At 38.0% G+C, this 25,245-nt stretch overlaps 1 protein-coding gene across 1 annotated transcript in view; it reads left to right on the top strand.

Annotated features, from left to right (window-relative positions):
• The first annotated feature begins 304 nt into the window (after positions 1-304).
• opn7b (opsin 7, group member b) overlaps positions 305-25,245 on the top strand; it is an 80,295-nt gene continuing 55,354 nt past the window's right edge. Inside the window, exon 1 of the mRNA XM_084917148.1 lies at positions 305-679. The gene's annotated coding sequence lies outside the window, so the exon portion shown is untranslated. The remainder of the gene's footprint in view (positions 680-25,245) is intronic.

The raw sequence follows: 25,245 nt of genomic DNA, 5'->3' as shown, positions 1-25,245 counted from the left end.
GTTAAATCTCTAAAATTCAATGTACATCAAGGGTTAGGGCTAAAAGTGAAAATGTGATAACAGAAAAAAATACTGGGAGGAGAGATTGTAAAGAAGGAAAAGTAACTAGAACGAATCGAAAAATATAGAGACATTAAACCATTAAAGACTATTTGGGGTAACTACAAGGAGAACGTGGTGTGTTAAGAAAAATGCTGGAACATAAAAATTGAGAGAGATGTGCGCATGTGTGTGTGTTTGTGAGAGAAAGCGAGGCAGCAGATGCAGTGTGGAAAAAGCATGTGTGTACAAGAGCGAGATTTAAGGGGGGAGAGAGAGACAGAGCAGAGCAACACAGACTGGTGAGAGAGTGGGAGCTGCAGACTGAGAGACAGAGGAGAGTGCTGGAGAGAGCAGAGACCGGCAGCACAAGGCAGCAGCATGTCTGTTTCTATCTGACGACTCTTGGATCTCCCCGAGCACAGCTGTCGGGCTGCTGCTGCTGACGACTTGTGTGCTCACTCGGTGAGGGAGCACTTGAGCGCGTAGTATACACCAGAGTTTACCAGTGGCTATGCATGTTCAACTCTACTGGTTTTCATAGCACTACCACACGTGTGAGAAGATTTAACCAGCTTCGCACTGGACCTGACTCAACACCCATGATCCCCAGCCAACCCTGGCATACCCTCTCATTAAGGTAAGGAGATCATTTATTTTACTGACTGGATGTGTTTGGTGTTCTAACCAGACTCGTACAACTTTTCTGTTTCTTTGCTCAAATATTGAATTTCTGATTATAAAGTATTGCTGTACAAGCTTTGTAAATTTAGAATAATATTTTTTTTTAAATAAAGAAACTACATGTAGCCAAGTACATCTTGAGCTTGTCCCAAGCTTGTTCCAAGCTCAAGTTTCACTGTTTATTGTCTGACCTGCTTAACATGTACACACATTTTTATAGACTTGCTTATATCAAGTGCTGAAATCCCAAAGCTCTTACATTACCGAATTAACGAAGACACAATCCTACTATATGTTCTTACATCCAAGAGTAACTCTTTTCCTTAAGGAGTTAATGCAATAAAAGGTGACTGGGTGAGCGTGTAAGTGTAGGTTTAAAAGATTATGCTGTTGAGTTATTTGGTTTTCTTGTTTCATCATCTATTGAATTAAAGTCACTTTAAATCTGTCATGTGACTCACAATAGCTATGGCTAAAACACATTTGAGTCATTTACTCTGTACACCGAGTATATTTTATAAGATGAAGATTCTATTAAACTTTGATTAACCTTGAGTAACATGGAGCAAAATGTACCCCTGCCATACATGCGACTCAGATTTCCCGGTTGATGTGTTTGTAAATTGTGTCAGTGAATGTACTTGTAGTGAAGACTCTCATAAAACATAAATAGGGATCATCAGTGTCTCTCCTGAGGAGCTTGACCAAAGATACTTTGCTCCCTCAGTAATGCCAGCTGTATCTATCAGAATCTCTCTCTGTCTCTGTGCGCTTCATGTTGAGACTCCAGTGTGTCTAACTCTATTTGCTTTGGTGTTTTATGGTGAGTTTACCATCAGAGTTTGACACGGAAAGGTCAAATGTGAACGAAGGCTTTCTCGTGGTAATGGGCTTAGAACAAATCCTTTATGTTGGTTATCTTATGAGCTAACCAAACTGAATACTCGATTTGATTTTATCTAATCAATTCTGCTCAGTTACAATGATGCCTTCTTGAACTGTTGTATGACGCAAAAGCTTGCCCAAATAGCTAAATCAAATGTGATTGCCTTCAAGCTTTTTGGTTCTCTAATTTAATCACAGCTCGATAAAATCTTTATCAAAGGTGTTTAGTGCTAAAGATAAAAACAAAAGTATCACAGGGAGAAATCTAACCGCTTGTGCATCTGTTAATTTGATGATCACAGCATCGCTAGACTAGAAAAGCCTGACAGGCAAAGCAAAGACATTTAATTACTTAGGGAGGCTATATACAAACCAGCTGCATAATATTTGACTTGTAAAACAAACAAAGACTCTAAAGGCAACTTGTAGCATTAGGCACTAAGACTTTAGCAGCAGTCGCATTGTAAGGTTGTTCTTACAGCACAGAAGATATATCAAACTGAAAATAAGTCAATGCCTAGAAGTCTTTGGTGTGTCCTCTAACCATTCCTCAGCAGCTCTTGCAGTGTGACAACATTAGAGATCAGAGCCAGCCTTTACTTCCCATGCACATCACTATGCCCACATCCCTGTCACCTATGCATTGGTTTTCCTTCCTTCCACTAACCTCTGCAGAACATGGCCATCTGACCCTTTCTACCCATCACAGTTTGTCTCTTTTCAAAAATCTCTTAGGTCCTATCACTTACCCACATTTAGCTCTCCAAGGAATGACTGTGTCTAATAGGATATATACCCCAGCTTCCACCCCCTCCACATAACTGACACCTTTGTAACAGTATTAATTAATCTCACCTGTCAGTAGCTGGTAGTTGTATATGCCCTGCATAATGATGAGGATCAGACATGGGAAAAGATTAATGTTAAGGATTCAAGGACCACAAACGCCTCCACTGATAAGATATCAGTAGAGGCAAACAAAACACTACGTAGCCACAGTAGTGATTTTAAAAATGAACATGATAAATATCTGAGATACATAAAAAGTACTGATAAATTAAAGTTTCAGTGAATTTCAGTGGAAGGTTTAGCATTTGAGAATAACACAGGGTTTTAAATCAAACAGGGAATTCTGTGGAGTATTGATTTGTAGTGGGACTTAAACAACCTGACTAGAGGCAGTTACAAAGTAAACATCTATATAAAAAAGCTGACATTTGAATTTCAAATATTTTAATCAATATGAATAGAAGGATCAGTCGGAGACGAGGACCAATTTCTGGGGCACATCTTCAGATGAGCCCAGGAAGCTAGAAGTGGTACTCTGGGCGATTGCATTGAAATCTGCCCAACAGGATATTATTCAAAGCCTTCCTACATGGGTCTTTAAGTCTTCAGTTTAAAACTGATCCACAGAGTCAAAAGCTTTATAGATGTCAATAAAAGGCTCAATGTTGCATGCTGTTTTTATCTGGATAAATTGTATAAGTTGCCACAGAGAGATTAACCCTCTCAGGCTCAAAGTAAACTTTTTGTTGCTAATGCACAACCAAGTCCTGCAGTGGTACTTCTGAGTAAAAAAAAAAAAACTCATAAAATATGTATGTGGGGTAATCAGGTTGTTAGTTTTTAACTGTTGCAAATCGGCAACGCCTGCCTTGAGAGGGTTAAAAAGATATGGCAAAAGCAGAGTAATAAAATCCACTGCTAGCTTTAAAAAGTAAAAGTTTGAGGTTAAAAGGACCTGCCGACTTCCTGGCTTTTAAATGTTTGAGGGCTTTATGCACCTGTGGGACTGTCTCTGGAAGAAAATTAAAGGAATAACTTCTGAGAATATTATCATTAGAGCAAACATTAGAGGGAATCTGATAAGTAATGTTAAGAGAACCAGAGAAAATTAAAGTCTTGTTCAGACTGGCAAGAATTTCAGCCTTATCAGAAATTCTTTATGAATCCTCAAAGATCTTTGTGACCTTGTTTTTGTTTCAGACATTTTAAAGACCAAATGATTCTTTAATCTTAAAAACTGAGCTATTAGTTGCAGGTCTAACATGAAGTTATGAAGACATCCCTTTGACTTTAGTGAATGGTGAATCTTTTTGTCTTTCATTTCTGACATTTAAGATCCTCATAATAATCGCTGGTTGATGCCCTACTTATTATGTATACACCTATTTGTGGCACATGGTGTGTGTGGATGAATGCGTGTATGTATGTGTCATCTGAATCTGACTTTATTTATTTATAACCCATGATATAGCCCAGCTAGTCGCACTCTGTGACTTTATGGAGGTGTTATTTCAAGCATCAGTTTCCACATCAATGTGGGAGGGAAGGCGGGTTGCAGTGACGTGCCAGTGGGTGTGAAAGACTGAGTCCACAATAAATCAGGTTTATGGAGCAGATGAAGGAGAACTCCCAAGTACCTTTGTATTAGGAAGGTGATATTTTATATTGACCACTCACCACATCTGCTCTTTCTTCAAGGTGATTACATCATGTTGGTGTCCTGATGTTTCCGGACTACTACTTTTTACTCTATTTGCTCCTGTTATTTTACATCTTTCCTTTAAAATGGGTTGAAGAGTTGCCAGAACAAATTAATGTAATCTATTTAGTTGGGGAAAGTGCTAGCATGCTAGAACGATAATCAAGGTTACGTCATTGATTATGAATAAAGAGGGCATGCACACACACATGAACACGCACACACTCAAAAAAAAAAAAAAAAAAGTGTGCGTGTTAGTCCCCATAGGGAAATAGTTCCTCTGCATTTAACCCATTCACCCAGTGAAGCAGTGGGCAGCCACCAATGCAGCGCCCGGGGAGCAGTGTGTAGGGATGGTACCTTGCTCAGGGTAGCCGTTCAGTGGAGTCAAACCCCCGACCTTCTGATCATGGGGCCGCCACTCTACCTACTGAGCTATCCCTGCCCCTTATTACCCTTGTTTTTATGGTGAGATGTAAGTGGAAGAGGTCACTGACGGTGTATAGGAGTGCATTATGAATGAAGATTCATCATATTTCCAGTGGAAAGTCACACATGTGGTTATTATGTTCACACACAAACTGGCGGAAAGGCTCATTGATCCATTAACTTGTAAAACCAAGCGTGTGGCTGTGGGCCAACTAAATCATGTTTCATTTACTTTTGCTAACTTGATGTCTGTCATTTGAATTTCATCTTTTTGCACATTTAATGAAGATGCAGAATGAATGTTTGAGAATCTGACAGGAAATTAAATGATAATCTACTGTTAGTAGTTGATGTATTAGTACATCTTAATATGCTTCTACCATAATTAACTACGTAGGTATAATTGAATTATAATTGCATTTAGTCAGTTACAGTGTATATGGACACACTACTGTGCAGTGTTTTTGTGTTATTACAATCAGTCCAAGTCTTGGGTGATAGAACAGCAACTCGTTTTTTTTTATTACTCTGTTTGGTCTAATGCAACAATAATTATCTTACAGTCAAAGTAATAAAGGTCAAAATTATTTATTGCTTGTTAAAAAAATTCAAACAGTCTTTTTATAATCGTTATCCTTTATATGAAATTTTACAGGCTTAAAAACAAATAACAGGATCAATAAAATAAATCTTTTACATATCTGGCCCTCCAATAACACTGCTCACTTTTTTCCAAATTAAAAAACAAAAATAAATAAAACCCAATACCAAACCATATAAATAACAGATCACAAATCCCAGCTTCATTCAAGAATGTCTTAAACAGAAAGTTGGAAAATGCTGCTTAAGGCATTATGAAAATCAGAACAAGTGTAAAGCACATAGTTTTCTACAAAGAGCTTTTTTAGCTTGAGTCTGATCTCAGAGCTTCTAAAGACCATAACAATTTTGTCAAAGATTTCCCCTTCTTCCCAGCACAAATCAGCAGAAATCACAGGACATGCCCAAGGGATAATGTGACACCGAAGAGCACAATACACTCTTTGCTTTCATTCTCATTTGTTTCTTACCATATTGAGAGTTTAATACATTACAAATACACAGAACGGCTGAGAACCCCAATTTACATCAAAAAGACCTTTTTTTTTTCTCTTTAGTCTATTTATAGACTACTTCATTTGAAATCCTTAGCTTTTCCTTGTACGCAGCACTATCTCTACTCTATGCTTTGTATGTGGACCATATGAAATTGCATTTTAAGGACAAACATAAAGAGCTAATAAAAGTTAAGAATTTCTTGACTTCCTCAGTGTGTCCAAAAAAGCATTTCTTTGCAATTTAGTGTCCTAATCTGCAACTTCAGAGTGTAGGAATGCAGTTTAACAGCATTAATTAAATGAATCCACTTTGGAGTTACTAAAGTGGTGAAGGGTTGTACAGTAGGGCAATCGCTGCTCTGTGACATTCATTAACCATGTCTTGACTTTTTACTTTTGCAAACACACCGAAAATCCTCTCAATTCTCCAACCTACAATGAATATCAGTTATTGAATTGGTAATATTTTGCATGCATTTTACACCTAATGTTTGCTGAAGGCAGACACATTGCACTTCTTGCTTCTCATCAGATGTTAACACTCTGAAAGCTGAATATACACTGTGTAAGGCAAGAGTCAAATGCCCGCCAATAAAACAATTGACATTGAGTGGCTGTAATTTGACAGTAGTTGTGACAACTCATTGAGGTAGTAATGGTTCTTTAAAACGCTTAGTAAAAAAATCACTTCTCTGAGTTACCATATCCTACAATACTAGGTGTGACATCATCACATGAAATAATTTGCCTTTGATTGTGATGATGCCTAGCAACTAGAGTGACAGGCTACACCCATTGCCTAGCAACAGCGAAAAGGCACCTAAAATGAGACCGCCGACCTCTAACTTCAGGGTGCACTTACTTGAGTCCCCAGCAGTGTGCCTGGATAATCGGTTCTCAGAAAAAGTACAGCAACACACAGAAGGAGACTGCTCGATTCAGTGGATGTTAGAGATTTACACGTTAGATGATGTGCTTCTATGGCTGAAAAAAAAAGTACACAGAACATTTTATTTTTTTACCATGGTTTTAGATTTAATTAAGTCAATAGTGAGTGTGCATCACTTTAAAGGCAATTTTGCAGCTGTGGTTCCTGCTTATCACACAGAAACTACCACAGGTAATTAGTGGTAATAACTTAGAAATCACACATTATGACATTCTTGTTACTCTACTATTACCACTTTATTACCGAGCAGTGCAGCCACATTATTACACCCAGTTTTTGGCCCTTTATTATCCAATTATATTAATTTTAGTGTAATGTTACTCAAATGTGACCACTGTTGCTGCCACGATACTTGGATATTCAGTGGTTATTATTTTGGTAATTGAGCAGTAATTATTTAGATTTCATTTTTACCTTGTTACCCTACTTTTACCACTTTATTACCGAGCAATAATAGAAAGGGTGACTAAGATGTCAAATGTTTAAACTGGGAAAATGCACCATTTGAAGAAAGAAAAAAAAAAGTAGGGACATTTCGATTTGATGACAGCAACATGTCTCAAAAACAGAGCTATGTTTGCCCATCTTTAGCTTCCCCTTTTCTTTTAACAACAGTACGTAAATGTTTGGGTACTGAGGCGATCAGCTGCTGGACTTTTGGGAGAGGAATGTTGTCCCATTATTTTCTGATAGAGAAGTCTAGCTGCTCAACAGTCCAGCTGTATCCATTTGTTTCATCATGAAAATGCCACCAGATATTTTCAGTTGGCGAAAGGCTGCAGTATGTTGTTTATGCAAGGCCTTGCCTGAAATTATCTGGATGAGAACATGTTGAATCCAAAACCTGTACTAACATTTCACCATCGATGGCAAAGTTGAAAGAGTTTTAACTAAATTCTTTAAAAATTAATTAATTAACTAATTAATTAATTTTAAAGTCTTTAAAATAAAATTTGCAAATTACGATTAAATACGTATTAAATAAAAAAATAAATGAATGAAATTTAATTAAAATGTCAAAATTAAATTATTGACTAAATAAAATTAGTGACTTACACTGTTGCCAAATGGTGATTGAGAATATGCTGCTATCATAAACATGCTGCAAAATTTACAATACTACAAGCTGATGTCCCTCATACAAAATGTTTTTAGTCATGATAATGGAAATTAAACAGTCAGGATTTCAAAAGAAATCATGCTGAACACATTTAACAACAGCTATATTTAAAAGCATTTGTATTATGAAGTAGTCAGAGGGAAACTTTGCAGTGTGTTTGTAAGCGATCTCATATCACTGAAGCTGCATACAAAACAAAAAAACTGGCATTTTCTACAATTTTAACAGTGAATCAGTCTAAGATGATGCAGGGTGAAGTGGAACAAGAAGGACCTTCCACACTGAGGTGTAGATGAAGAGCTGCAGGCAACAGTCGGAATCCAACTTCTGAGCAAGGTAACCAGCTCCTTTGACTGTGCCCTGCTGTTTCACAGGCTCACGTTCAGCATAAAATCAGATCATAATGGTTCCCTGAATAAAGAAATAATGCCAACTGCTCTCTCCCTTTCTCATCAAAACATTAGCAATTTCTTTTTGCTTCCCCTAGAATTGTGTAATTTCCAGCATTGGACCATTTAAGCTGTTTTGTTAGGAGCAGCTAATCAGAGTTAAATGTCCAAATAGAGTGTTTTTACTCAGCTGTGTAGCTGCAAATTGGTTATGGGTTTAGTTTTGCAAAATTCTGCAGAATTTGCTATGGATAAAGTTACAGTAATAGCATCAGCCAACTACTGCCTGCAGTATAAAGACTCACATGTTCAGTCAGTCCTATACTGTGAATTGTTAACCTAATGTTTGCTGTAGTCAGTGAATTTAAGAAATCCATGAGGAATTTCAGTGGCTGCTTAGTGGCTTTTGGTATGTTAGTATATTCAATTCTATATTGAAATTATTATACAAAAATTTCCAGGTTACACAATGTTCATAAAGTTGGCTGAAAAAACAGTCTTGCTTGCTAGCTTTACAAAAAGAGATCATGTGATGTGGAATTAAATTCTATCTACTAGGCTGAGACTGTGGCCACAGTAATTGCCTACATTAAATGGTCTGTGTACAACATTAAAAAAAAAAAGCTTCTGTGTTCACAGTCATTTCAGAGTTTAAACAGCACAGAAGTAATTTTCATGTTTCTTTAATTGGTATCATTTTTAACCTCTTAAGCTGATACGGGAGGCAAAAAGCAGGAGATCAGGTAGGCTTGGGGCTTAAGAGATTAATTGGGATTTTGAGGATGTCACAGGTAAAGTTTTCACTGAGGGCAAAGAGTACCAGAGGTCTGCTAATTATGACAATGGTAAATGCCTTAAATACCCAACTGTGTTCCAATTAGAGCGTTCAACTCTCAGCCTAATGCTCACACCATAACCACCTTTAGTGGAGGGTATCTTTTCATTTTTTTTCTCTAAACACTGTGTCACACCGTTCGCATGTATACCGTTCTCTTCTGAAATTCCTCGGCTTGTCGTACAGCCTTTCTTTTCTTTCTTTCTTTCTTTTTTTTTTACAGCCTTTCTTGAGCATAGTTTTCTTTTTGAAAAGCAAAATTGCTACTTGAGTTGAAGCTGATATTCACCTGTAAGTCGAGTTCAGCTCCAAACCCACTTCCCTTCTCTTGTGGTTCTCTCGCCCATACTCACAAGTTCCCTGGCTATAAAAAATTGCCCTCGGCGTGCACACAACTTAAGTGTTGATGTATTTAGTATGGTGCAATATTGACATTATCGCAAGTGGCACAATATTCATGTGCTGTGTTGCCTTTTTAAAATTAAATTTACTCACATTACAAGGAGATTAACTCAGGTGAGTCAAAGGTTGAAAATAAAAATCTTTTCTGGCACATACTTTATCCTTACAACTCTATAATCAAAAGTGTTCACCCAACGCACGGCTTTAGTTAACTATACAAAACAGTAAACCGGTAAATGACTGACAAACATAAATCTAAAATGTTCAGACAGCTATTTAAGTTTTGTTGTGACATGCTCATATCCTTCCCCACATTTGATCTCCTCTTGATGAAATAAACAGACGGTTTAAAAATAAAAGTGTTCTTGCAGCAGTAAGCCCTGGCTGCGCAGCTGCTTCCTACATGTCTGTGTCACAGAGTTATGTGTGTTATGTACTGTATATGCTTCAGTAGACAACATGAACTTATGTAACATGCTGGTCTAAATACCATAACTGATGCAGTGTGGCTACACTTTACATTCTGGACAAATATTATAAAAATGAAAAAAAAAAAATGTAACTGTGTCGTAATTGCAACCAAAAAATAAGAATTAAAAATGCTTGAATTATACATATTTGACTGTAACTCTCACATTTGACTAAGCATTGTAGACACATGAGCCCATGCTGCATGCACACTGTGCTTTAAGCTGTTTAATCAGCTATTGTTTAATACGGTTACACAGAGCTGAATCCAGCCTTTGACTCTGACTTGAACATCTGCCATTTACAGTACCCGGATGAGAAATACTGTATACTTTGGCTTATGTACAGCAACTTGTGTGTGTTTTTGAGGGTGTGTGTGTGTATTAATACCCATGTGTGATTATCTGAGAGCGTAGTCCCCCCCAGGGAAGAAATATCCTAAATGACGAGCAACCAAATGTCAACTATCCTTATCCTCATGTTCTTAATGCATTATGTATGAGGCTGTCACTCTCAGCTTAGACTATAAGGACAACATGAACATGATTTTGCACACATACACCAGCACACTAGCAAATGCATAAATAAAAACACATACACACACACACACACACACCTGTGTGCTAAATTCCATCACATTTACACACTCAGTTATATTGGTAATTTAATAGGTTGTGTTCATACTTGCCAGATGTCTGTCTCCGTTCCTCTTTAAATATGGTGCTGTAATCTCCCACACTTAAGAAGCTACAATACAATAACTATATTATTGTGTTTCATATAGCGTGTGTCATATATTGTCTATATGTGATTATTAAAATGTGCCTACACTAATGTTAGGCAAACACATTTAAGTTGGCAAGCTGAATAGACATATCCAACAACCTAGCCAGCAAGTATAATAAAATCAACACACTGTTGGATTTAAAACTGATTATCATGTCTTTACAGCTGGAGCATGTAGCATCCTGTTAGTATGTGTCTTTTGTCTGGTTTTCAGTTCTCTTCTATCTGTAAATCCATATGCATACACACAAACAGAAATACGCTCTCACACACGCACACATACATATGGATATATTTAAATATTTACTACTTTGCCATCTTCAAAGAAAAGCAAGTCCAATCACTCAAGTAAAATCAATTTGCAACAGCAACAAATTTGTTCCCAAGATGCATCCATGGCAACAAAAATGGGAAGTACCCATTTGTTGTCTTTCATAATCCTCCCTCCAGTCATTCAGAATAAAGCATCAGCAACACCTATGCAAGATTAAAGATATAAAACCAAGAATACCAGATTATGGTGGAGAAACTCTGTGCTGCAGTGCACAGAGTTTCTCCCACATGTGTTATGCACACAGGCTTTCCATTGCCGTAAACTTCGAGGTGATTCATTTAGGATTCACTATGGATTCTGACAAGCAGTTAGTAGAACAGTCCACATATCTTACAGTGTCGCCTCTTCATCTCTCACATTCTTTTCCTCTGAAAGATTACATTACATCTCTGTGCTATTCTCCCTCTTGCCATTCCCTTTTCATGTCTGACACAGATCCAAATCCCCAGTACCACCCCACACCTTCTATCAACCTATAACCACCTCATTTGTGTCAAGTCTGAGCGTGACACACTCTGAATTCTTTAAAAAATGTAGTAATATGATGCTCACCAGTTTCAGATAAAGAACCAGAATTTGAAAATAACCCAACTGTTGAAAAACTCACACTGCAGCAGACACGTTCCACCAATATACAAATAACTCACTTTGTACCTGCTGATATGAATGAACCTCCTACCTGTTTGCACCTCCAGTCTGTGCACTGGACATCCTGGCACAAAACAGTCATCCACACATGTATTTTTCTACAAGGGAAAAATGCATTTCAAGATCAGGAAAAACAGCTTCCGCTGGCTGTTCCACTCACATGAATAGGGTTTTTAAAAGACTACACCGTTTAGGAAAAACATGACTGCCTGTGTCCGATATACTAAAAAATGTTTTCATGCTATAAAATAAAAGCTGAAAATCACAAAGATGTACTGTATAATGTATAAGGCAGGATCCTTTTAGTGTATGACATCAGCAGCTTATCAGCAAACTACAAAACCTTTCTACAAAACCCTGATGTCAGGGTTTTGTAGAAAATTACTCATAAAAAATATCCCTGCTGACCATAAATGCTCCAAAAGTTATGCAGTTTCAGGGATTACCTAGTTATTTGTACCTAATGATTTGGCATTTACCAAAGGTACTTGGGACTTCATGTCTTCCTAATCTAAAACATCCAGAACAAAAAATATTATTAAAAAGCCTTCACACCATACCGTAAAGATAAGAGACATGAAAGTGCTACAGAGGCCTGGAGAAGTCATACGTCAGCTAAGTTTTATGATTAATTCTTGACACGAGGCAGCAAAAATTAATTAGTGTTCACAGGAAAAAGTAATAAATGTCATCACGCCAAAATTCTCCAGGAACCCATAAATGTAAGTGCTAAAACCACCTGCAGCAGGGGTGTAATTTCTAGTTGTTGAAATCTGTCACTGTTGCCAAAGTATCAGAATTTCACAATTTACTTATTTAAAGAGTCTATATACTACCAAGACTACATGAAGTACTTTCTGAAAGCCTGCTAGAAGATGTGAATGCTGCTTTAAGGCCAATCCATCACTGAAACCAAAGTAGCTGATTTACACCAAGGCAACAGTGATTCTTGAGAAGCTTGGCAATAAGATGAACAGTACCCAGCAGCAGTAACCCCCATGATGGCCAAGATCAAGGTAGCACAGAGAGAAGTTAGCCAACTGTCAGAACTGTAGAAAGGTGTGATGAAGAAAGGGCTGCCTAAAAATACACCAAGCCACCGGTGCCTGAGGTCTTACGATGGCCCAGGATCCAGAAACCATCACAGCGGCAGACATCCGACAAAGTAAAAAAAATACTCCTTCACAGTGTGTCTTGTGTAATGAACATTGTTTGTTGTACAAAGCTTGTGACTGATATATTCTTATGATGTTATTCTATATAGTGGAAAAACAAAAAAATACTGTAAAAATACAAGTCAGTGAATAACAGTATATTTTAGACAAGGATACAACCTCCAGTATCTCATATTAGAGACTCATATTTTACTGCCACCTTCTCTTTTGCATTTCTGTGGAAGGGTGAGTTGAACAAAATATAGCAACATTCAAGCAATGCACTTACAAATCTGTGAACCTGTGATCAGCAAAAACACTTTAGGGAGTTTAGGGATCAAGAAATACAGCACATCCATGGCACAAATGATAGTAAAGGAGGTTGTGGAGCTTGCTTTTGTGACAAAGGCTCGGAGGAAAATAGAGTGCCACCCCCTCTATTTGCTTTCGGCTGGTGCAGTATCATTGGGGCATTGATAGGAATATGTGTGTCATTGATGCCATTTATATACACTGTATACAGGGAGTGCAGAATTATTAGGCAAATGAGTATTTTGTCCACATCATCCTCTTCATGCATGTTGTCTTACTCCAAGCTGTATAGGCTCGAAAGCCTACTACCAATTAAGCATATTAGGTGATGTGCATCTCTGTAATGAGAAGGGGTGTGGTCTAATGACATCAACACCCTATATCAGGTGTGCATAATTATTAGGCAACGTCCTTTCCTTTGGCAAAATGGGTCAAAAGAAGGACTTGACAGGCTCAGAAAAGTCAAAAATAGTGAGATATCTTGCAGAGGGATGCAGCAGTCTCAAAATTGCAAAGCTTCTGAAGCGTGATCATCGAACAATCAAGCGTTTCATTCAAAATAGTCAACAGGGTCACAAGAAGCGTGTGGAAAAACCAAGGCACCAAATAACTGCCCATGAACTGAGAAAAGTCAAGCGTGCAGCTGCCAAGATGCCACTTGCCACCAGTTTGGCCATATTTCAGAGCTGCAACATCACTGGAGTGCCCAAAAGCACAAGGTGTGCAATACTCAGAGACATGGCCAAGGTAAGAAAGGCTGAAAGACGACCACCACTGAACAAGACACGCAAGCTGAAACGTCAAGACTGGGCCAAGAGCTCCAGTCCGACTCAGACGCCAGCAAGGTGGAGGTGGAGTACTGGTTTGGGCTGGTATCATCAAAGATGAGCTTGTGGGGCCTTTTCGGGTTGAGGATGGAGTCAAGCTCAACTCCCAGTCCTACTGCCAGTTTCTGGAAGACACCTTCTTCAAGCAGTGGCACAGGAAGAAGTCTGCATCCTTCAGGAAAAACATGATTTTCATGCAGGACAATGCTCCATCACACGCGTCCAAGTACTCCACAGCGTGGCTGGCAAGAAAGGGTATAAAAGAAGAAAAACTAATGACATGGCCTCCTTGTTCACCTGATCTGAACCCCATTGAGAACCTGTGGTCCATCATCAAATGTGAGATTTACAAGGAGGGAAAACAGTACACCTCTCTGAACAGTGTCTGGGAGGCTGTGGTTGCTGCTGCACGCAATGTTGATGGTGAACAGATCAAAACACTGACAGAATCCATGGATGGCAGGCTTTTGAGTGTCCTTGCAAAGAAAGGTGGCTATATTGGTCGCTGATTTGTTTTTGTTTTGTTTTTGAATGTCAGAAATGTATATTTGTGAATGTGGAGATGTTATATTGGTTTCACTGGTAAAAATAAATCATTGAAATGGGTATATATTTGTTTTTTGTTAAGTTGCCTAATAATTATGCACAGTAATAGTCACCTGCACACACAGATATCCCCCTAAAATAGCTAAAACTAAAAACAAACTAAAAACTACTTCCAAAAACATTCAGCTTTGATATTAATGAGTTTTTTGGGTTCATTGAGAACATGGTTGTTGTTCAATAATAAAATTATTCCTCAAAAATACAACTTGCCTAATAATTCTGCACTCCCTGTACAATGTTTCCAATCAATCCATTGTCTCTTGGAGCTGTGCACCATTTAGGACGCCAACGCATACATACAAAAAACCAATTCATATCAAAATTCCTATGAGGCTACAATTCAATACAAAATAACAGTGACACAAATATGATTTCACCCAGTGTATTGTTTTACTCCTTAGGTTTGACTTAACAAATTCAGATACAGTGTCAAACATGTTTAGACTCTATTTATCTACATAAAACTGTTGAGACATTTGAGCAAGCCACAAAGTCTCATAATCTCCCGCTACTTCCTACTTTCTGTGACTAGCATGAATTGAGAATCCTCTGTTTGCAGCATCTAAAAGGTTAAGACAAATTTATATATTTACTGTTTATGAATAGTCAGAGAGTCAGAGAATTAAGTGGAGAATAACTGAACTTGACAGACAGATAATCAGATCTGAGTGGATAAATGCGCTCTTTGAGTGACAGTAGCATCTGCCTTGTGACAACCTCAAAGGGGAATATTTGTGTCAGGGGGCTGGGACTGTGACCCAGCATTTTGAGTTATTTTGTGTTTTTTGATTACTTATGAGATATGGTTAAGTTCTGGGGTTATTATTAGTTCGTCTTAGTTGAAGTTTAGTCTAGTTTATGTTATCCTCCATGTCTACTTGAGTCTTTTTCTGTTTATCATGTATTATATCCTTGTCTGTGTAGGTTCCCCTTGTGTCTCTCTCCTCTGTGTCCCTCCTCCTCTCTTGCTCCTCTCTCTGTCTCTTGTGTCAAGCTTGCGTGTCCCAGTTCATGTCTCTCCATGTTTCCTGCTTTATTTTGAAAGTCTTGTTTCCATGTTCAGTGTGTTTAGTTTTGCTTCCTCTGTGGTGTCATGTTCAATTCAATACAGTTCAATTCAATTTTATTTATATAGCACCAAATCACAACAACAGTCGCCTCAAGGCGCTTTATATTGTACAGTAGATCCTATAATGGATATAGAGAAAAACCCAACAATCATATGACCCCCTATGAGCAAGCACTTTGGCGACAGTGGGAAGGAAAAACTCCCTTTTAACAGGAAGAAACCTCCGGCAGAACCAGGCTCAGGGAGGGGCGGCCATCTGCTGTGATTGGTTGGGGTGAGAGAAGGAAAACAGGATAAAGACATGCTGTGGAAGAGAGACAGAGATTAGCCCTTTAAAGCCGGTCGGAGCGGACACGCTCCATTTTGCGTAACTATTTTTAAATCCTGGTAGCACTGCAACCACGTAAGCTAGCGCAATAACTTTTTTTGCATATGAAACTGGAGGAGTTGTACTTACATCTTATGCCATCAGCTTGTCCTAGGTCACAGTTTCCTTCCACATATAGCTTTGCAAAAACTGCATAAAAAGCGCTTGCAGCAACAAAAACATAATATTCCAGAAACACGCTTTGCCGATCCGATCAGCTGTTCATAACACTTCCTACGTCCATCAGCGTGAACTATCGCATGTCCGCCATAACCTGCCCGAAACCGTAAGTGACGTCATTTTGCGGAAATGTCGTTTTTTACCATCGGGGCCTTATGAGCCTATACTGGTGTTTTTAAAAGTTATGTTTGACTTTATGACTTTCTGTGTCGTTTCTGGGATGCTTAGGACTCATATTGCACTGCTGGAAATAGTTTATTTTGATGCATATGCTGTTATTTTGCAAATTTGCATGATAATATTTATTTTCGTTTTTCCTGCAGTATATGAAAATTGGTGTATTTCAAAAATAAAACTATGAAGACACTTAAAATAAATTTCCTGTGGTGGGAAACTAGTTTCTGCAACTTTTTTGTATTTACAGTTTTGAGGGATTAGCCTCTTAAATTTCTCTAACTAGAAATATATGTTAAAAAAACAAAAACGGCTTTAAATTTTTTTGTAGTTTATTGCACTTTTTTGCAATTTATGTAAGTACTATGCACTTAATGCATACATATTATTAAAATTTAGGCTATAATGGTTGTATTGATGTATATCAACTTGAAATGCTCCCAAAAATGGCACTACAACATGTATAAATATAATATAAGCTCTGGCGGACTTGGTTCTATGGTAGGTCTTAAAGGGTTAATAAAAGATATGATTCAATGCAGAGAGGTTTATTAACACATAGTGAGTGAGAAAGGTTACTGGAAAGGAAAAACTCAATGCATCATGGGAATCCCCCGGCAGCCTATGCCTATTGCAGCATAACTAAGGGAGGATTTAGGGTCACCTGATCCAGCCCTAAGTATATGCTTTAGCAAAAAGGGAAGTTTTAAGCCTAATCTTAAAATCTTAAAATCCAAACTGGAAGCTGGTTCCACAGAAGAGGGGCCTGAAATCTGAAGGCTCTCCCTCCCATTCTACTTACTCTAGGAACAACAAGTAAGCCCGCAGTGCCAGCAGTGTTCATTTGTGTCAGCTGTGTTTCCCAGGTGTTTCCACTTCCCTCGTTACCCTTCTGTGTATTTAAGTCCTCTGTCGTCCTTTGTTTAGTGTCAGGTCATCTGTTGAGTTTTTGCCTTCATTTATCCAGGTTTTTCCATGTCCAGGTTCTTATCATGCGCATGGTTTTATTCTTTGTCTATTGTGTTTAGCATTTAGTTTTGCCAGTTTAGTTCTAGTCAGGTTTGCCTCAGTTTACATCTGCCTAAACTGCTCGCCTTTTGTGAAATTATAGTTTTATTCTAAGTGTCTGCATTTGGGTCCTCTTCGACCCTAAACACGGTCTGCCAATGCAAGCTGTGACATTTAGTTTTTTTCTATCAGTTTTTCAGCAATATCACTTCCTCACATTGTAGTGAAAGCTCTTAACAACAGTAACACAGAGGTCAGGGCTACATGATCTCTTTTCCTTTGGCTTCTTAGATTGTTTCAAAAACAACGCTACACTACATTTGTGATGTTTATTGACTTGTATTTTGGCGGTTAAACAGTTTGTATTTGGATATTCAAAATGGAGTGAGCCTGAAGATTTTTTCAGGCAGACATCCCAAGCTGCACTGCATCATACATAGGTAACATGCAGTTTCTTCAGGCCTTACAATTTTGTGTTGTTTTTAGGCTGCAAAGTTTCAAATTTCTCCATCTGACAGTTCTCTCACACCCCCTCCACCTTCATCCTACCATCCACCTGTAGACAACTCTCTCCCTATATGTAATAAGTATCTTCATTTAACACAACATGAAAACAGTGCATACATTAATGTCAGATAAGTTCAATAAGAAACTAGACAAGCATTGTTTTTGTCTAACACAAATCTTCATGGCCAATCTAATAATTTTGCTTTGATGCACTGACTACAGACTGGTCTTTGGGCTGCAGGATACAAATGCTGACTGAATGAAAGGATTGTTCCCAATGAAATTATTCCTCACTAGACAACCAAACGCATCATAGTTTCAGTTTAATGCATCCTGTCACAACTTTGAACAAACGCAAGCCTTTTTTCCTGGCTTTCTTTTAACCAACACTCACTGTAACATTGACACTACGAGTAGCGAACAGTTGCCTAAGGCAACATCTGATAGACTTCTGCTGAAATCCATTGGACTGTACATTGCAAAAAGGGTACCCAGTGTTTTAAGATCTGACTCGTCCTAACATTGAAACAACAGCTTATTTGTGTTCCAATCACCAATGACTGAAATTTTGTGGGGGGGTTCTTTTATGTTGAAATGGACTATAATTTTTGAAATAAAAGTTTTTCAAAGTTTTTTTATTAACCAACGTATGTGACAAGCTGTGAGTGAGTGCTCTATTCAGGTATAGTGTAACTGTAACATTGTCATTGTGGATGTATATTTTCCCTCAGCTACCTGGTAAATAATCCATCTGGATTGAGATAGCTTTTACTTTGAAAAGACTCAACAGGAATTTTCCTAAATTATGTCCTGTTCCACAGTGCCTCTAATTTGATTGTATTTAGAGGGTTAGGTTGACGCATGACTCATGAGGAATGATAATTGGTTGGTTTAGATGCCAGGAGGGAATGAGAGGCAGAGTAGGGTCAAAGACATTGAATAACTTTTGCTCTTGAGCTACTTAAATCTCAAGTGAATAAATAACTTTTTAAGGTTTACTTTATTTCCTTGTTTTATACAAAAAACACTCATCTTTCATGTTTCTACATAAACAGCTCCTCCAGCTGAAGTGGGAAACTGTGTAAAATAAAGTCCCTCAGACTTTTCTAAATTTCTGGCTTTGATTATATTGCATCTTGTCTCTTTAGAAGTATAGCCTTATCCATTTTTTATTGGACCACAGGTGCTAAATTTGAAATATGACGGATCAAGAGGCAAAATTCTGGACCTCAGTAATTCCCTGGTTACAGCCCTGAATTCAAAGTACAGCAAATGCTTGGAAGTCAATGGCTTTACTTTGGTAAATCTACTCAATGAGCAGTCTCAAGAGTCTAGTTTAATGTGTTTATTTCAGTATTCTGTCACCATCTGTCCAAGAAATAATCTGCCACTGAATCAGTCTAATGATCTCTTCTCTTCTGCCCCCCTTTATCAATTACTTCATTTCCTTTGGTCAGTTTCATATCAAGATTCAGGGTCAAGCTGTCCGTCACCATAAATCCTATTTCCACAAATTCACAATTTTGAATATAACCCAGCTTGTAAAGTAATTAGAAGGGAGTTTAGAAAGGGTCTGAAATTAGAAGTGAAACATCGGTGAAATATTTTTTTTATAGATGTCTGACCTTGATTTGAGGTGGGTGTAAATTACATTTATGAGCAAGCTCTGGGTGTGAGCAAACACTGGCATCTTGCCAGCACTTTATCTCTCGAAGCTTTTTCGCATGCACATGTTCTCCAGCTTTCACTCCATTACCGTGAATCAGCCAACAGACAATGCAAATGAGGTGTAGCTTTTCTCCATTGTAGCCATTTGATTAACCAAAATTAGATTCTTCAGTGTAAGCCTTCCTCTGGGTCACTGAATGCTATAATAAATGACTTCTTCACTCTGCAACATGAGAATAGTGCGGCTGTGCCGTTTCAAAGGGAACAAATCGCTGTTAAAGTATATACTCACCAAACACACGGCTACTACTGGATAAAAATGTAAAAATTGTATAGTTTTTATAGTCATACGTTTTACATACATCTTTTTTTATATGGCGATTTGTGTTATATATTGGTTGAAGTAGAGAAAACATCAAATATTTAGCATACAGGTTTAATACCTAAGCTTATGTGTGATTCCCTAAGCTCTCATAAAGTACCAGTCATATAATTCCCAGCTAATCCCCTTTAAAAGTCAGTATCTGTGGGTGTTTTTTGTCAAAACTTGGATGCGTTGTTTTGCGGTCATTTGGAAAACACTGCAAACTGGCAAGTTGTCTCTTCGTAAGCACTGGTGCTGGATACACTAACAGGATTGTCTCTATGTGTTGTTGTTCCTTCTGTTTAGGCTGAAATCAGTTTGATGTTTGTTTGAAGGCACGCTGTGACACCTCTGCTTTTTGTGTAGTGGCATGGCTCCAGGGAATGTTGGCCTATTAGTTAGACTGTTATGAAATTTTCTACATTTTGTGGACAGGAGAAGAATGCTACTGGGACCTTTGATATGTTTTTTTTACTATACCATAGCAAGTCTGATTTTTTTAATTTAACTGGAATATCTTGTGTGGGTTGTCAGTACTCTAAGTGTAACACAGGCTTTTATCATTGCCAGAGGATGAATTGGGACACTACACTATGTGTTGGATAATGTTGGTATTCTAATGTGCCAAGCCAACATGGTAAAATGCTTATAAACTATAAATGTGATTATAATAACTGTCAGACGATTTGTGTGTGGATTTCAGCATCTAGCTTCATATTTAATGTATGAAGCTAGATGTAAATAAATTAAAAATTAAGTTCAATTGCAACCTTACCCACAGATAAATTTCATTTTCTTGAAAAACCTTAAAATATCCTTTTTCCAGGGAGTTGGCTGGGCTCACAGGCTTAGCAGGTGACTTTGGGTTGCAAGGCTGAATGCAGTCAGGGTTTGACTCCAACCCAAGGCCCTTTGTTTTCTTTTCTTCCCCCACTCTCTTTCTCCTCTTCACTGCACTGTACAATAAAAGCAGACTTAAATCTTATTTCAGGTGTTATGACTGTTTTAAGTGTAGGATGTGAGAATGGAGCTGACAGGAAGGAGGAAAAGTGAAAGACCACAGAGACGATACATGAATGTAATGAAGGAGGACATGCAGAGGGTTGGCGTGACAGAAGAGGATAGGGTGAAATGGAGGTAGATGACTCTGCTGTTGCAACCCACAAAAAAGAATAAGAAAAAAGAAGCTTTTGTTTCCTTCAGGAAGAACAACTTAAAAGAGGTTTTGACTTTTCAGGAAGAGCCATCAGCGGGTCTACATTCTTTCCAGCACTATGGAACATAGCAAGTTGTGTACGAAACATGACTCCCTCTGCTTTAATTGTTTGTGGTTTGTGATCCTCACTATGCAAAATGCATTGTAATCTCTATTCCTGCTGTAAACATCAGCATAATTGCAAAGTGTGTATATTAGCATGCTGACATTTAGTTTAAAATAAAAACGCAAAAAAAAAAAAAAGTTTTAAGTACAAACTCGACAGTTTGACTACAACAGAATATATTTTTATCGCTTTGATTGAAAGTCAGTGTTTTCGGTTGAAAAGCAGAACCGCATACATCATCATACATATTTTATAACTTAAAGCGTATGACATATTCAGTGCAAAGGTTCTGGAAAAAGGGAAGAAAGTACTATGCCAAACAAGGATTTGAGTTTTCTTTGTACCGGAAAGAACCACATCATTGAATAAAGTCATTGATTGTGTAATACTGCTAAAAAAAGATCCCATTAATGTCCTCATTCTGTCATCAGCTGACTGAATTAACCATTATAGTTCACGAAGACTCCTTTGGCTGAACTCGTATGACACAGTATAGCCTATTGTTCAGCTCCCATGTGGATGTTATACAATAGCCTGAATGCATGAATCCTTCATATGCAGTGTTCTTATCAAGTCTCCCTCGAGAGTACATAAAGGTACACGTAAAGGTATACGTTCCTTCAAGTATGAGATATTTTTGTCTTGTGTCTTATTATAAAGGTGTTCTCTGGCTTCCATAACCTTTTAGGGTGAATAGCCGGGGTGTCAAATCTAGTGTCCGGGGGTCAGAATTGGTCTGATAAAGATTCAATTTCGGTCCGCTGGATGGCTTCGGACAATATGAAGTAGGACAAATTTTGGACTTCCCCCATAGCCATTCACAATACACCAAGATAATTAATTTATAGATTTCTGTGATTTTCCATTTTACTGCTTACAATTTAGGAAGTAAATTTACAATTTTTTTCATTTACTACAGGAGCATTTCTTTATCATGTAGAAACTAAGAGATGCTGTTGAAATTGTCCTTCTTTCTCTTTTATCTTATTGATGAAATGCATAGATAGTTTAACAAAGAGATAGTTTAAGAGTTTAAGAAAACATTTTTAATAGTGTCCATCAAACAAGGAAAATGGCACGCAAGTTTTGGATGTGTTTGTATGTTTGGGCCTTTTTTTTTGGTAATCCTTCACAGCCTGTTCTTATAACCAGTGAAATATGGAGATACTTGTAACTTTTAACCATGATATAAACATGGGTTTGATGTACGTAAATATGCGATTGTCGTTAAAGTTTTACTTATTGAATTACAAAATTAAGCAGTGTCTTATGAAATTTGCACGCTTTTTGAAACAGTTTCTTCATTATTGTCTTACACAAGGCTCCTTGTATATTATAAAAGCATTTGTGACCCCCTTTTCCCCCCTCTTTGTGTAACTGGTCAGTTCAGCAGTTCATAGAAAACAAACAAAAATGCTATTGTGTGTTTTGGTTTTATTCTTTCGCAGTGATATCCTCGTGGAAAACAGCAGGCCAATTACTTAATTTGTTGTTTATTGTGAGGTTAAAATAAAGCACTGATCTGAAGTGTTCAACCTTATCTATCTTGACCTCATCTAAGGAGATCTGTAGAGCAGTGACTCCGCCTGAGGTTACAGTGATAATGTCTTCTATGATTAATTTAGTAAGTCGTCTTTTACTTTTTTGTTTTCTGTTCATTCCATTGCAGTCAGGATGTTAGAGCCTTGAAGGCTGTTATGCTGAAGTTCATGACTGGCTAACTTGTAATGTAATATAAAAAAACTTTTTATAATTTATTTATTTTAGAACAACAGAGCATTTTGTAGCGAATCAGGGAATCGGATTACTAAAAGTTGTGGTGGCTTGCAGAGATGTGGTTTACATGGTAATTGCAATGACATGCTCAAAAGTGTTTCCTTGGCAAGTGATCCTGTTTTTGAAATGCTTTTTATTTTACCAGAATACTGTCATTGGGTGATGTGATGATGTGAAATGATACAGTTATTGTCCTCACTGGTCATGTTACATGACTAAACAGCCCCTGACACATTGACACATGGATACAGGATCTGGACTGATAACATCCACAGTGGGTGTCACATGTTTGCAGCAGATCTGTGTGTAAAGACTTCTATGATCAGGGTTGTTCTGGTGCATCACTTGTACACTCGGTCGGATGGGGATCAGGGCAGTTTTGCTGTGTTGTTTTTTCTAGCTATTCTTGAGCAGTGTGGTGGGGTGCATTATCATGCTAGAGGAAGGTCACTAGTGTCAGGGAATGCCATTCCCATGAGTGGGTTTGCTTGGCGAGAAACAGAGTTTAGATGCATGCCAAAATAATATAGACATGAATGTCAGGAACCAAGAATATCCAGCAGAAAATAGCTTCGTATTAATATTATCAGCATTATTCACTTGACCCGTCAGTGGTTTTGATAGTGTGGCTGGTGTGCATACAGTACTATACAATACAGTTTGAATACCCAAACAGAATAAATATTCCCCATAAAAGTCCTTAGTATTTGTAACTTATTTAAGTTGGTTCCTTTATGCTTTGCATTTGTCATGACAGAAATATGTGCATGTCAAAAATGTTGATTTCCAATCTGAAATGGTTCTCTGCAGACAGTTGGCATTTCAAAAGTTTATGGTTATCTTCTCAGACATGTCCAGAAAGCTTCGAGGGTGGTTCTTATTTTTATGATACTCCCTGGACGTTCTAACCACTTGAACTGCTGCACCACTTCCAACTTCTGCTTCAAACTGACCTGAATTTAATGTGAAGGATGATCACTGAGAACCGTTTACAGCAAAAACATTTCAGTTAAACAGCCCACCATAGTGTGGAAGGTGAAGGGTGAGAACCAGGGGCGATTCTAGGATCAGAGCTTTGGGGGTGCTGAGCACCCAGAGAGCTGCCCAGCCAGCCAAGATACACTTTACTTGTCACAATGAGACTAGGGGTGGGTTTTGATAATCGATTTATCGATTAAAATCGATTCTGGCTTGGATAACGTGATGTCGATTCATTAAAATCCTGAATCGATTTTGCCCGAAACGCCAGAATCTCAGGTTAAACCTCACAAAATTTCGACAACCACCAAACAGCTAAAACAGTAAATGAGAGCAGGTACACGGATTCTGCACAAAGACGTAAACACAAAGCGCAGACCCGCCGACAGATCAGAATCAGTGAGATGTCACCTTTCTCACCCGATGGCACGGACACGGTCGGGGCTGAAAGCCGACAGCTCGCTGATTCTGATGTTTCGGCGGGTCCGCACTTTGTGTTTACGCCCTTTTTGCGCTGATTCTAAAGCTGTTAGTTTTATCTCTCTCCAAACAATACTGACCGAACCAGCAGCAAAAGAAGATCCCAACTACGCTTCACAAAAACATCGTCATGAATTCCCTCTGACTTTTGCTGTTTTGCTTCCACCACACTTCATGCACAGCTCTCTCTCTCTCTCTCTCTTTTGCTCTCTCAGTATACTTCAAGAACAGTTTCCCGTTTAAAAATCTGTTTTCTGCATTATTCGCTTGCTTGTTACGCACAAGTCTACCGTTGTTTACAGGCTGTCGGCCGCTGTTTTTTTCCTTTTACTTACTTCTGAAAAGAAAGCCTCATTACTGCTGTTCAATAGGCTTCTGAACAAATTTAAACTTTTTAAAATTATACAAAATGCAAAACGCTGTGTCTCTAATAAAACCGCTGTTACTTCAGAGATAATGTTCATATGTTGATTAATGGTTTTCTTTTGTTTTTGATGTACTGCAGAATATTTTTATAAAATCCCAGGCCAGGAAAATCACCTTCATGTTTTTCTGTGTTTTATCTTCAGCTACTTTGACACAAAGGCATCTGCTGTGATGCTCACACCTTTGATAAAGTCTGGAAAGTGTCAGCTTCCTTTTTATAGATACAAAAATATGTAAATGTACTGATCTGAATTATAATATTCCTGACTGTCTGAGGCAAAATTTCCCAGATTTAAATCGAATTGAATTGAATCGTGGCTCGAATCGATTCGATCCACGATTCGATTCGGCACCTTGTGAATCGGAATCGAATCAATTCTAGAAAACAGTGACGATACCCAGCCCTAAATGAGACTTCTTCCCTGTCTCTGTCAGTCCCTGCATCAGTTATGCATCCAATACAGATGCATGAAA

Source organism: Perissodus microlepis, chromosome 20 (assembly GCF_051167445.1).
Source record: "Perissodus microlepis isolate ML-2025 ecotype Zambia chromosome 20, ASM5116744v1, whole genome shotgun sequence".
NCBI lineage: Eukaryota > Metazoa > Chordata > Actinopteri > Cichliformes > Cichlidae > Perissodus > Perissodus microlepis.
Note: the sequence above shows the minus strand (reverse complement) of the source record. Positions and strands in the feature narration are given on the sequence as shown.